Genomic DNA, 13,855 nt, shown 5'->3' on the forward strand with positions numbered 1-13,855 from the left:
GCCCGCGGAGAGACCGCGGGGCAACCGCGGGGAGTTCCTGTCCAAAAATGAAGAAATTATACCGGATGCTTGCCGCGCCCTCTCCAAGGATGCCGCGCCCTCTCTAAAACTTCCCGCGCCCGCGGAGAGACCGTGGGGCAACCGCGGGAAGTTCCTGATCCATTTTTGACATTTTTGGTGAAATGAGGGCCGCGCCCTCTCCAATTTCTCCGAGGTCTCACTATATTCCCCCGCGCCCGCGGAGACACCGCGGGGCAACCGCTGGGAGTTCGTGATTGTAAATGTTCTGTAAAGCCAAGGAGGCCCCCGAGTCCTCTCGGCTCCAAGCCCTCGGGGAGCCCTCTCCCCTACACCCTAAACTCTTCATAAAACTTCTTCTATCCAACATGAGATGATAATAGGCAACCTACAAAACAAACATAAAACCAACGCAACATAAGATCAAAAATTAATCAAGGAAAATCTAAAGAAAAGAAAAGAAAAGAAAAATGAGATGAGAATTCGGGTTGCCTCCCGTAAGCGCTTTTGGTTAACGTCGTTAGCTCGACGAGCACCACCCTCTCAAGGTGGCTTGAAAAGAATCGTTTTGTGAACAAGACCAACAAACACTCCATCAAAGTACTTCTTGAGCCGATGACCATTAACCTTAAATGAAGATGAGGAATCCAAAGGAGAAATTTCCACGACACCATTACCAAAAACATCCTTCACCAAGAATGGACCACTCCATCTTGACATGAGTTTTACGGGGAACAACTTCATTCTAGAATTGTAGAGGAGGAATTTGTCACCTACACAAAACTCCTTTTTCTCAATCAACTTGTCATGAACCTCTTTGGATCGAGCTTTGTAGGTGCTAGCACAATCGTAAGCATCAAGCCGAAGTTCCTCTAACTCATGAAGATCCAACCACCTCTTCTCTCCCGCACTTGCTAAGTCAAAATTGATCTTCTTGATGGCCCACAAGGCACGATGTTCAAGCTCACCCGGGAGATGGCATGATTTTCCATAGACAAGGCGATATGGAGTGGTACCAATGGGTGTCTTAAAAGCCGTCCTATAAGCCCATAGAGCATCATCCAATTTGTCCGACCAATCCTTTCTATTGCGAGCAACCGTCTTCCCAAGAATAAGCTTGATTTGACGATTTGAAACCTCAACTTGGCCACTCGTCTGAGGATGGTAGGGAAACCCAAATCGTTGATGCACACCATGTTTCCTCAACATCTTTTGAAAGGCATTATGGACAAAATGGGATCCATTATCACTTATCACCGCTTTTGGGACAACAAACCTTGGAAAGATGATCTTCTTAAACAACTTCAATACAACATTGTGATCATTTGTTGGAGAGGCAATGGCCTCAACCCACTTAGAAACATAGTCCACCGCCACAAGGATATATTGATTCCCGTATGAAGAGGGGAATGGTCCCATGAAGTCAATTCCCCACACATCGAACACCTTCAATTCAAGGATAAGTTGTTGAGGCATCTCATTTTGCTTGGAAATGTTCCCAACTCGTTGACATCGGTCACACGACTTAACAAAGCCCCATGAGTCCTTGAAGAGATGTGGCCACCAAAAACCACTTTGAAGAACCTTGGTAGCGGTCTTGGAAACACCCATGTGCCCACCACTAGGGTCCGAGTGGCACATTCTCAAAACACTAGGCACCTCTTCATTTGGAACACAACGCCTAAGTAAGCCATCAACCCCACGTTTGTATAAGATAGGATCATCCCACAAATAGTGCCTTGCCTCTCTTTTGATCTTCTTCTTTTGGTTCTTGGAGAAGGAGGGTGGAAACTCCCCACATGCTAGAAAATTGACCAAATCGGCATACCATGGTAGTTCCTTCACCTCTATGGCATACAAGAAATCATCAAGGATTTCTATCTTCTATTGGTACACCATCATCATGAATTTGATCCCCTTCAAGGCGAGAAAGATGGTCCGCCACAACATTCTCCGCACCCTTCTTGTCCCTAATCTCAATCTTAAAAGCTTGCAATTCAAGCACCCATCGAATCAACCTTGGCTTGGACTTTTTGTTGGAAAAGAGATACTTGAGGGCCGCATGATCCGTGAAGACTATGGTCTTGGAACCCAACAAGTAACGCCGGAACTTCTCAAAAGAGTGCACAATTGCAAAAAATTCTTTTTCCGTTGTTGTGCAGTTCGTTTGAGCCCCATTGAGAGTCTTGGACATATAGTAAATCACATGAAGCTTCTTGTCCACCCGTTGTCCCAAAAACACCTCCAATCGCCCAATCACTCGCATCACACATCAACTCAAAAGGAAGATCCCACCTTGGGCCTTGAACAATAGGAGTAGAGATTAGGGCGTTCTTCAATCTATCATATGCCTTGAAGAATTTGTCATCAAAATTGAACTCAATATCTTTTTGAAGAAGGTCATTTAGGGGCTTAGCAATGAGTGAAAAATCATTGATGAATCTTCTATAAAAACCCGCATGACCAACGAACGATCTCACTCCTTTGACATTCACCGGAGGTGGAAGTTTCTCAATCACATCAATTTTGGCCTTATCCACCTCAATGCCTCTATTTGAAATCTTGTGCCCAAGCACTATACCTTCCTCCACCATGAAGTGGCACTTCTACCAATTCAAAACAAGATTGACTTTCTCAAATCTTGCCAAACAATTCTCAAGATGCACAAGGCACTCCTCGAAAGAAACACCCGCCACCGAAAAATCATCCATAAATACCTCCATTTCCTCCTCCAACATATCTCCGAAGATATTCATCATGCACCTTTGGAAATTAGCGGGTGCATTGCATAACCCAAAGGGCATTCTCCGGTAGACAAAGGTCCCATAAGGACATGTGAATGTGGTCTTTTCTTGATCATTAGGGTGGATGGGGATTTGGAAGAATCCGGAATACCCATCGAGGAAATAATAAAACTTGTACCTTGTTAGTCTCTCAAGCATTTGGTCAATAAATGGAAGAGGAAAGTGATCCTTCTTGGAAGATGTGTTTAGACGTCTATAGTCTATACACATCCGCCAACCGGTGACCGTCCTAGTTGGAATGAGCTCACCCTTCTCATTCTCAACCATGGTCATGCCCCCCTTATTTGGAACGACATGGACGGGGGAGACCCACCTAGAGCTAGAGATGGGGAATATGATTCCCGCATTGATGAGTAACATTTTTGGCACTCATTTGGTTCCTTTTTGGATGATTTTTATTTCATTTTATCTCTCTTTTCTTTAGTTTTCCTTAGTTTTATTCTTGTTTTCCTCATTTTATGCTTTTTGTAGTTTATTTCTCTTTTTCATGTCTTTTTCTAGTTTACTTGTTATTTTTCTCTTTTACATACTTTATATCTTTTGCTTGTAGGTGGTAATTGATTGTCCAAGAATTCACGAGCCTCCTCTCTACGAGTTTTCATTGCTTTTTTTCCTAAAGAAGGTGCAAGAAATTTCAAGTCAAAGGTGGATCCAAGGGGCAAGCTTCAAGGCTTTGTTTTTGCCTTATTCAAGGCTTTTATTCTTCAAGAAATTCAAGAAAGTTTCTGCCCACTTTGTCGTCCATCATCATCATCCTGATGCGTGCACCACTTGAGCCAGGACGAAGAGAAGAAGGGGAGGAAACCCAGCTTTGTGCGGGCGCACAAAGGGAGTGTGCGGCCGCACATTGGTCGTGTGCGGCCGCACACCAGGTGCGTGCGGGCGCACATGCCTGGGTGTGTCCCGTGCGCGCCATTCTCCCTCCTCCGAGCGCCCGCACTTACGAGGGTCTATTTTTGGGCGTCATTACCGACCTCCTCCTTGTATATATAGTTATTTGTACCTATTTTTAGAAAGGAAGTTTTAGATTGAATTTGATAGTTAGTTTTTGGGAGAATTTTAGAGAGAGAAACTCAAGAACTAGAGAGAGAAACTCATGATCTTTGGTGTTTGTTCAAGAATTTATCATTGTATTTGATCTTTTGATCAAAGTTTTGTGAGGATCTTCTTCTTAATCTCAATTCAAGTTTGATTTTAGTTGATTTCATTAGTTTTTCATGTTATTGATGATTGTTTGGTTATTGATTGAATTTTGATTGATTTTGATTGATTGTTGGTTTAATCATTGAATTCAAGCATGTTGATGATGAATTTGATGAATGTTGTAGTTTTGATCTCCATTTCTATGGCTAGTGAGTAGTTTCCTAGCTAGGGAGATGGTGAAGCATGTATGAATGATGTAATAGTGTAATTTGGGGATAACTGATGGAGTTGATGATATGATTAAATTGGTTGATCTTTCATGTGCATGTGTGTGATTAATTGAGGTTTGGCCATCTTTGATTAATACACTAGATTGCATTGTAAGTTTGCTATGATACGGACCATTGATTAGGAGACTTGCAATTTCACGATTGAGGTGCTTTGTGACGTTCCCTAGTTAGTGTTTAGCGTAGTTGACGCTAGTTAGACCTCTAGGTGAACCACCTTAGTATGCTCTTTTGGATACATGATGATTTTCCTTCATATCCCTTGACTTAGTCGGTTTGACCTCCCAAATTACCGATTCCATTATAATTGCATGTGGATCCATTGCCCTAGTGTCTTAGATTGATTTTATACAAGTTTGCATTAACTAGTTTAGACCTAGTTCTACCTCAAACCCCTTATTGATTCCGAAATAGCTTGATTTAGACTTCGTGCACTTGATATCCATTCCCTTGGGTTCGACCTTGACTTGCCACTACGCTATATAGGGGTTAGTTAAGCTATAAATATTATTTGATAGGGTGGGGTGGTAGCCCAACGACCTACCATTCTCCGCCACATCAAAATGGCGCCGTTGCCGGGGAGTGGTGCTTGAGTGTATGTTGTTTTTGAGTCTATTTCATTTTGATAAAATACAAAAAGATTTTGTTATTCTAGGCTACATTTATATCCATGCTACTAACATTTTTGTGTGAGTTTTGCATGCATAGAACCCGTGATCGTCCCCTTGTTCCCCTTGATCCGGAAATAGAAAGGACTATTTCAAGAAGAAGAGTGGACAATAGATCTTTGGCTTATAGCTCTTCCAGTGAAGAAGAAATTCAAGAAGAACAAGGAATGGGTGAACATCCTAGAATAGCCTTGAAGGAGCTTGAAGTGCCCGGGGCATATAGATTTGAGAGTGGAATAGCTCCACCAACTACCCCGGCAAATGACTTCGAAATCCGTCCGGCAATGATCACCTTGATTGAGAGAAGGAAATATAGTGGGACTAAGAATGAAAGCCCATTGAACCATTTGAAAGAATTTGAAAAATATTGCAACACTATCAAAGTCAATGGGGTCTCTCAAGAATTCATCCGCCTCAAGTTGTTCCCTTTCTCTCTAATAGGAAGATCTTTTGAGTGGCTAGACAAGGAGGTGAAGCCCAACTCCTTGAGAACTTGGGATAATGTTACAAAGGCTTTCTTGTCCCGTTTCTATCCCCAAAAGAAGACGGCGGAGGCAAGAGCCTTGATTCAAGGGTTCAAGCGAAGGCCGAGTGAAAGTCTCTATGAAGCATGGTAGAGATTTAAAGAGTATCAAAGGGAGTGTCCTCATCATGGAATCCCCACATACCAAATGATCCAAATCTTCTATGGCGGTTTAAGTCCCCAAGGCAAGTCATGCCTTGATTGAGGGGCCGGGGGCCCTATCATGAACAATACCGAAGAAGAAGTTGTGGACATCATTGAGGATGTGGTGACATATTATAGGGATTGGCAAGATGGGGAGAGAGACTCTTCAAGCAAACAATCTTCATTGTATTCGGTGGACCATCTCAATGCAATCAACAACCTTTCCTCTCAAATGTCAAATTTAGGAAAGGAGGTCACCGCAATCAAAGCTAAGTTGGAGAGCACTTCTACCTCTTCTCAAGCTTCTAATTTTCCCTCCCAGTTTAAGGGGAGAGGTACTCCTTCTAACTCTCAACCCCCTCCCTCTTCACATAATATGCCTTTGGGTTGCTTGTTTTGTGATGCATGTGGATCGTATGATCATGACTCTAGTGCTTGTCGTAATGAATGTGTTGATGAGTTTGACAATGAATGTGAACATGTCAATTTTGTGTCAAACAACAATGTTCAAAGGTTTGATAATCAAAAAGGCCAATGGAATAGGAATTACCAAAACCAAGGCAATTTTGACAACTATAATCATAATGGTGGTTATAGGAACCAAGGGAATCAAGGTTCTCGTTGTAACAATAACCAAGGTTATAGTAGCCAAAATCAAGGCCAAAATTATGGTAATTAAAATCATAATTATGGTATTCAAAACCAAGGTTATGTGAATCATAACCAAGGTAATGGAAACCATAATCATGGTGGTGGTAACCATAATCAAGGTTATGGTTCAAATCAAAATAGGAGTAATTGGAACAACCAAGGAAGGGGAAATTTTCAAAACAATGCTCAAAGAGGTCCCCCACCCGGTTTTGCTCCAAAGACTCAAAATGAAAATTCCTATTCACAACCTTCTTCTCCTAGGACAACCTTGGAAGAGTTGATTGATAATCAAACCAAGATCATTAACACCTATATGGCGGTTAGTGATAAGAAATTCAATGAGATGATGACCCACAATAAGATGCTTGAGACTCAAATTACTCAATTAGCAAGCACTATTAAGGATTTTGCTAGTCCTTCATCTTTTCCTTCCCAAGGTGTTGAACCAAAGAAACTCGTGTATTCTATAGCCACTAGTGGTGGACATGATTTTGATGAGGGAGTTTCTTGGTTAAAAGGGGAAAAGATGAGTGTGGTGCTAAGGAGAATGAAGAGGAAAGGATTGAGTCTAAGGAATTCTATTGTGAGGTTGACAAAAGAGAAGAGTGTGTTGATGAAAGGATGAGTGAGATAGAGAGAATTCCCGATCTTCCATATCCCCAAAAATACTTGAGATTCAAAATGGATGAGCAATTTGGGAAATTCCTTGAAGCTTTTAAGGATGTTCATGATTCTACACCCCCTACCGAACCAATTCCCGACATGCCTAAGTACTCCAACTTTGTTAAGGAGATCTTAGAAGAGAGAGAGGATTTTGATGAGGGTAGTTCGCTGGAAGGAGGGAAGTGCTTTAGTGCTCTTATCCATGGTGAACTCCCAAGGAAGATGGAAGATCCGGGGAATTTTTCAATCCCTTGTCAAATTAAGAAAATGCTTTTTGAAAATGCTTTGTGTGACCTTGGTGCTAGTGTTAGCATTATGCCTTTCTCGGTTTTCAAGCGGCTTGATCTTGGTGAGCTTCAACCATCCAAGATAACACTTCAATTGGCCGACCGTTCTATTAAACTTCCTAAGGGAAGAATTGATGATGTCCCCTTAAGGATTAGAGAGTTTGTTTTTCCGGTGGATTTTGTTGTTCTAGAGATTGAGGAAGATGAACATATTCCAATCATCTTAGGGAGGCCTTTCTTAGCTACCTCGGGAGCTCTAATAGATGTCAAAGGAGGTCAAATTACTTTGAGGTGTGGGAGTTTAGAAGAGAGTTTTAAGTTGAAACCAATGCATGAGTCTTTGTCTTGTGTCCAAGATATTGCATGTGCTAGTCTGTCTCGTTCCATTGATGATATGTGCATGGTAGATTCTTCCACTAACAATGTTTTTGAGTTTGTTGATGATGTTTGTGCAAGTATTGATGTTGTTAGTAAAGAAGAATTTGAGATTCAAAAGCCAAAGGATGAGAAAGATATTGGTTTTCCAAATTGGTTCAAGCTTAATTCTCATGAGGAAGAGAAAGCTTCCATGACAATGAATGTTGAAGTCAAGCCAAAGAAAAAGGCTCGTGACTCAAAGAAGGCAAGAAAAAGGAAGAAGTTGAGAAGTGAAAAGGAAGAGTTTGAAAAGAAGTTTGTGAGAGTTTCATCAAGCAACAATGAGAAGTTACCAAAGGTTGAAGAAAAATTTGCTTTATCAATCACCTTGAAGAAGGTGGTGTTCTTTGATCCTCCGTGATTAGGAGGAAGGGTCGAGCTTAGGACCTTAAGCAAGCGCTTCCCGGGAGGCAACCCGGAGTTTCTAACCTTTCTCTTTGCTTTTTGAATTTTCTCATTTTTGTTTCTTTTATCACTTTGTCTTTTCTTTTACTTTTCTCCTTATTTGGATTTTTAGGATGTCCGTTTGTGGGATTAGAATTCAACAAGCATGCATGATGGATGGAAGGTGTTCATGGCACAAATTATTTTTTGTTCGATTCTAATCGAAATTTGAGGTAAAAGGGTAAGAATTTTTAGAAAGGTGAGATAGGAAATTCATATTTTGAATAATGGAGGAAATTGATACTTAGTGAATTTTTGAGGTGTGCAATGAATCTCCCAAATTGTTCATCCAATTTATGTCTCATGAATTTTTGTGGGTAGGGGAGCTTGGGTTTCACAATTTCTTTCTCTACTCTCACCTCTCTAGGTGTCTCAACCACCACCTCATCCAATTATGCCTTATCCCCCTCATTCTCAACCAAGACCTCCCTAGGAATCTCCTTATCTACACCCTTCCTAGGCAATCTCTCCTCAAGAACCTTTCCACTCCTTGTAACAATAGCATTCACGGGTTTCTTGGGATCAAGACCTTGGGAAGGTAAAGAAGAAGGGCTTGCATGATCTTTTAAGGCATTAGCAAGTTGAGAGATTTGGTTTTCAAGCATTTTATTTTGGGACATCATTTCATTGATTTTTTTATCACTTACGGCCATGTTTGTGTTCAACATGCAACTTGGTTTGATTCTCAATTATCTCCTCCAAATTAGTCCTAGGTGAAGAAGGTTGAGAATAGGAACTTTCACCTTGAGTCTTTAGAACAAATCCGGGTGGGGGACCTCTTTGAGAATTATTTTGAAAATTACCCCTTCCTTGATTGTTCCAATTACTCCTATTTTGACTTTGGCCATAGCCTTGATTATGGTTTCCGCCACCTTGATTATGATTACCACTACCTTGGTTATGATTTCCTTAACCTTGGTTTTGGTTACCATAACTTTGGCCCTGATTACCATAATTTTGGCTTTGATTTTGGCCACTATAACCTTGATTATTATAGCTACCACGAGAACCTTGGTTCCCTTGGTTTCTATAACCACCACCTTGGTTATAGTTGTCAAAATTGCCTTGGCCTTGGTAGTTCCTATTCCATTGACCTTTTTGATTATAAAAGCGTTGACCATTATTATTCGACACATAATTCACATGTTCACTCTCATGGTTATCAAACTCATCAACACATTCATTAGGACAAGTACTAGAGTCATGATCATACGATCCACATCCATCACAAAACAAGCAACCCATAGGCATATTATGTGAAGAGGGAGGGGGTTGAGAGTTAGAAGGAGTACCTCTCCCCTAAAATTGGGAGGGAAGATTCGAAGCTTGAGAAGAGGAAGAAGTGCTCTCCAACTTAGCTTTGATTGCGGTGACCCCTTTCCTAAGTTTGTCATTTGGGAGGAAAGGTTGTTGATTGCATTTAGATGGTCCACCGAGTATAATGAAGATTGCTTGCTTGAAGAGTCCCTCTCCCCATCTTGCCAATCCCTATATTATATCACCACGTCCTCAATGATGTCCACAACTTCTTCGGTTTTGTTCATGATAGGGCCCCCGGCCCCTCCATCAAGGCATGACTTGCCTTGGGGACTTTAACCGCCATAGAAGATTTGGATCACTTGGTATGTTGGGATTCCGTGGTGCGGGCACTCCCTTTGATACTCTTTGAATCTTTCCCATGCTTCGTAAAGGCTTTCACTTGGCCTTTGCTTGAACCCTTGAATCAAGGCTCTTGCCTCCGCCGTCTTCTTTTGAGGGTAGAAGCGGGACAAGAAGGCCAAGTTCTCAAGGAGTTGGGCTTCACCTCTTTGTCTAGCCACTCCAAAGATCTTCCTATTAGAGAGAAAAAGAACAACTTGAGGCGGATGAATTCTTGAGAAACCCCATTGACTTTGATGGTGTTGCAATATTTTTCAAACTCCTTAAGATGGTTCAATGGGCTCTCATTCTTGGCCCCACTATATTTCCTTCTCTCAATCAAGGTGATCATTGCCGACCGAATTTCGAAGTCATTTGCCGGTGTAGTAGGTGGAGCTATTCCGCTCTTAAACCTATATGCACCGGGCACTCCAAGCTCCTTCAAGGCCACTCTAGGATTTTCACCCATGCCTTGCTCTTCTTGGATTTCTTCTTCGCTTGAAGAACTATAACCACAGGATCTATTAGCCACTCTTCTTCTTGAAAGAGTTCTCTCAATTTCTGGATCAAGGGGAAGAAAGGAACGATCACGGGTTCTATGCATGCAAAACTCAAAGAAAAATATTAGTAGCACGGCTACAAGTGTAGTCTAAAGAAACAAAATCTTTTTGTATTTTTCAAATAAAATGAAGTAGACTCAACAACAAAAGCTAAGCACCAATAGCAGTCCCCGGCAACGGCGCCATTTTGACAAGAGGAAAATGCAAGTCGTTATCTACCCTTTCCCCAAGCCAAACTAAATTTGTAAACACCTAACCAACCTTATATGAATATAGGGCAAGTTAAGGGTCGATCCCAAGGGAATGCAATGATGAAAACTAAAGTCTAAGTCAAGCTACCTCGAAGTCGAATATGAGATTATGGTTGGTACTAAAGTGAACTAGATCAAATTTAACAAGTAATGAAGGGTCAAACCACTAGGGATATGGGTTCCACATGCAAGATCAATGATAATGCTAGTTTAAAGCTCAATCAATTAATTCAAGTATTGCAATGGACAAACAATAGTAGCAATCAAGAGAGTTCAAATGCTATCTCCTATAGGCCAATCTTATGGTCACTATGAAAGGCAAACCAAGAAGAATCACAAGAAAACCCAATCAATTAGAGCAACCTTCAAATCAATTGGTCATGTCATTAGGAGTTGAATGCAATCTAGATTAATCTTATAGGGTGATCAATCCTAATCTAATCAATCTCATGCAAAAGTATGTCAACCAATTTAATTGCAACAAATCAACCAATCAAAGAGCATCAACTAGCAATTCCATTAATCAAACATGCTTCCCCCTTTCCCTAGCAACTAATCTACTCAATAATCATGGTGAAATTCAAAAACAAATAACTAGAAAAAACATTGATCATCATTCTATATCAAAATCTAATAGAAATCAAAGTATTCAATAATATCAAACTTGATTTGGGTAAAAATACCCTAGGCCAGTTGGCCCAATCAGAGTCCGCCACGTGTCACTGAAAGGGGCGCCACCTTGGACCTCTCAGAGAACGACACGTGGCAGACAGATAAAAGGACCTGGGATTGGCGGCTTTCAGGCCCAAATCCCGAGGTCTGCAAAAGCTGCGTAAATATTCCCTAGGGCACGAAACCCTAGGGAGTGCACGTTTTTCAAGAATCCTATAAGTAGGAGATGATCTCCGCATTTATGGGCTACGTTCTTTTTGACACTCTTTACGAGGAATATTCAGTGATTACTAATCATTGTCTGAACTGTCACTCTCAAGAGAATAGTACACCCGAGCTCGAAATCTGAGAAGATAACCCTTTACATTCCGCACCTTATTCTTCGGACTTAGACTAACTTAAGCTTCGGAGGCGGACCACCGACCATTCGGTGCTCCGTTGTTTTGCAGGTACAGGTATCCAAGCGAGCATCAAGTCTTAGTGTTGTAACTTTCCCAAGGGACTCAAAAAACCCCGAAACATTTGGCGCCGTCTGTGGGGAGAGTACCTCTAAGATGGCCTCTTTGGAAACTATACCAATTTCTGTAACTAATCGGCCTCCAGAAACCAATCGGCCACTTGAGACTAATCAACAACCAGAGACCAATCGGTCCCTGGACGAAGTGTTGGTCCAGACGGACCATGATTCAGGTGACGACGGTGACGTCGAAACCTATACTGCTAGAGATGGGTCCCTCATCTCCAGGCGCGTCCGCAGCAAGGAAAAGCGGGAGCGCCCTCACTCTCAGAATGCTCCGGTCAAATCAGCCGGACATTCGAAGAAGCCATCTGATTCTACCCACGCGGAAGGGTCAGATCCAGTAACTAGAGATGAGCTCATGAAGCTTATGAGCACTCTCCGTGGTGAGATTAAACAACTCACCAACAAGAAGTCGGCTATTCCCACCAAGGAACAGTTGGCCAAGAAGTCAGCCGAAATGGGCAAGAACAAATCGGTCAGGGACCGACAACCGACTCCTCATCCCAAGGAAAAGGCTCGGCCTCAGTTTGATCTCTCCAGACTCCGTTTCCCAGAAACGGTTATAAGGAAAGCCATTCGGCATGTCTAGCCGGATGGTAACAAGAAAACATTCTCTGATGCTCGATACTACATCGAGCAGAGGAGGAATGAGCTATCAGAGTCGGCCTCAACGTCGACTTACCATGACAGCTTCCAGCATACCTCGTTGAGGTATTCACAATCTACGCATGAGACTCCAATAAGCAGCCCCAGGGTTCAAGCTGGACCTCATGTCATCCAGCAGGCTCAGTACATGGCCCAGCCGTTGTACCAAACTCCCGCTCAACCTTACATCCAACCTGTCTTCCTTGGAGGACATGCGGCATGCGGGTATCAGCCCATGGACTGGCAGCTTAGGCTGCAGCACCTTGGAGATCAACCCTCTGCTTTCTCTAAGGAAATAACCGACGCCGAACAGCCGGCCAAGGTTAAAAATGTGTTGGTAGGGGCCTATGATGGGACCGCCAACCCAGAAGATCACCTGCTAGCATACACCCACCTCATGTATTTACAAGGGCTGGATGATGCCGTATGGTGTCGCTGCTTTCCAGCCACGCTGAAGGGCATAGCCCAACAGTGGTTCGGCAACTTGCCGGCTGGTTGCATTAACAGCTTCAAGACGCTTGCGTTCTTGTTTGCCTCCAACTTCTCTATGAACATCCTTGCCAAAAAGACAAGCCTTGATCTTGGCAATGTACAGCAGGGAGATAGAGAAGGCTTGTGTTCCTACATCAGGCGGTTCAATCTGGTCCGAATCCGGATCCATGGGCTATCTGACAAGGTCGCCTTTACAGACTTCTTCAAAGGTCTAAAGGACGGTTCTACATTTAAGTACGAACTTGTCCGAAAGCAAATCTTCACTCTGCAGGGAGCGCTGCGAGAGGCGGAAGCCTATATACAGGCGACCGAGATCTGCTCCTCCAACAAACACTCGGACTCTAAGAGGTCCGACAGACAGAAGGAGAGTCGGCCTGCTCAGCCGGCTCCCAAGTCAGAAGAGAGCAAAAAGAAAAAGCAAGTCTGGGTCGTTGATAACTCTAATCAGCCGGCCTAGAAAAAGAAGAAAGAGTGGAAACCGTACGTCCCAAGATACGAATTCCACAAGGACTGCTGCTCCATCTTGATGGAAATAAAGGATCAGTTGACTCTTGAGAAGCCGACTCCAATGATAGGTTCCCTTGAAAATCGGAACAAAAATAAACATTGCCATTTCCATGAAGATGTCGGTCATGACACCAACGACTGTTTCAGTCTCAAACGAGAGCTGGACCGTCTGGCCGACAAAGGACAGCTAAAGTCCTATGTGAATTCCAAAGTGACTTCAAAGGCGAATCAGGGGCAGCCCAAAAAGAAGGCTCCCCAGCCGACTGTTAGTACCGACACCGATGAAGATCCGGTATATACCATAGCAGGAGGATTCGCCGGGGGTGGCCCGACTATTCGGGGCACCAAGGATCATCTGAAAAAGATGATCCATTCTGTTGAAGAGGGAGAGGCGGCAAGCACATCCGCCTTCCCCGAAGTCATCATCACCGAAAAGGACAGAGGCAAAGTCCGTCGGCCGCATGATGACCCTGTTGTCATTGAGTGCAAAGTGGCCAACCAATTGGTTGGTCGAATCTTGA

The 13,855-nt window shown here is 42.9% G+C and overlaps 1 non-coding gene and 1 pseudogene across 1 annotated transcript; one reads left to right on the forward strand and one right to left on the reverse strand.

Moving 5' to 3' along the window:
- Nucleotides 1-5,472: 5,472 nt before the first annotated feature.
- LOC145612840 (small nucleolar RNA R71) lies at nucleotides 5,473-5,578 on the reverse strand. Its single transcript, XR_014106755.1, has one exon. It is a non-coding gene; the product is annotated as a small nucleolar RNA R71 (small nucleolar RNA).
- A 4,103-nt stretch (nucleotides 5,579-9,681) lies between these two features.
- LOC145612858 (small nucleolar RNA R71) lies at nucleotides 9,682-9,780 on the forward strand (annotated as a pseudogene).
- Nucleotides 9,781-13,855: the final 4,075 nt, after the last annotated feature.

This window comes from Chenopodium album, chromosome 24, assembly GCF_948465745.1.
Source record: "Chenopodium album chromosome 24, dcCheAlbu1.1, whole genome shotgun sequence".
NCBI lineage: Eukaryota > Viridiplantae > Streptophyta > Magnoliopsida > Caryophyllales > Amaranthaceae > Chenopodium > Chenopodium album.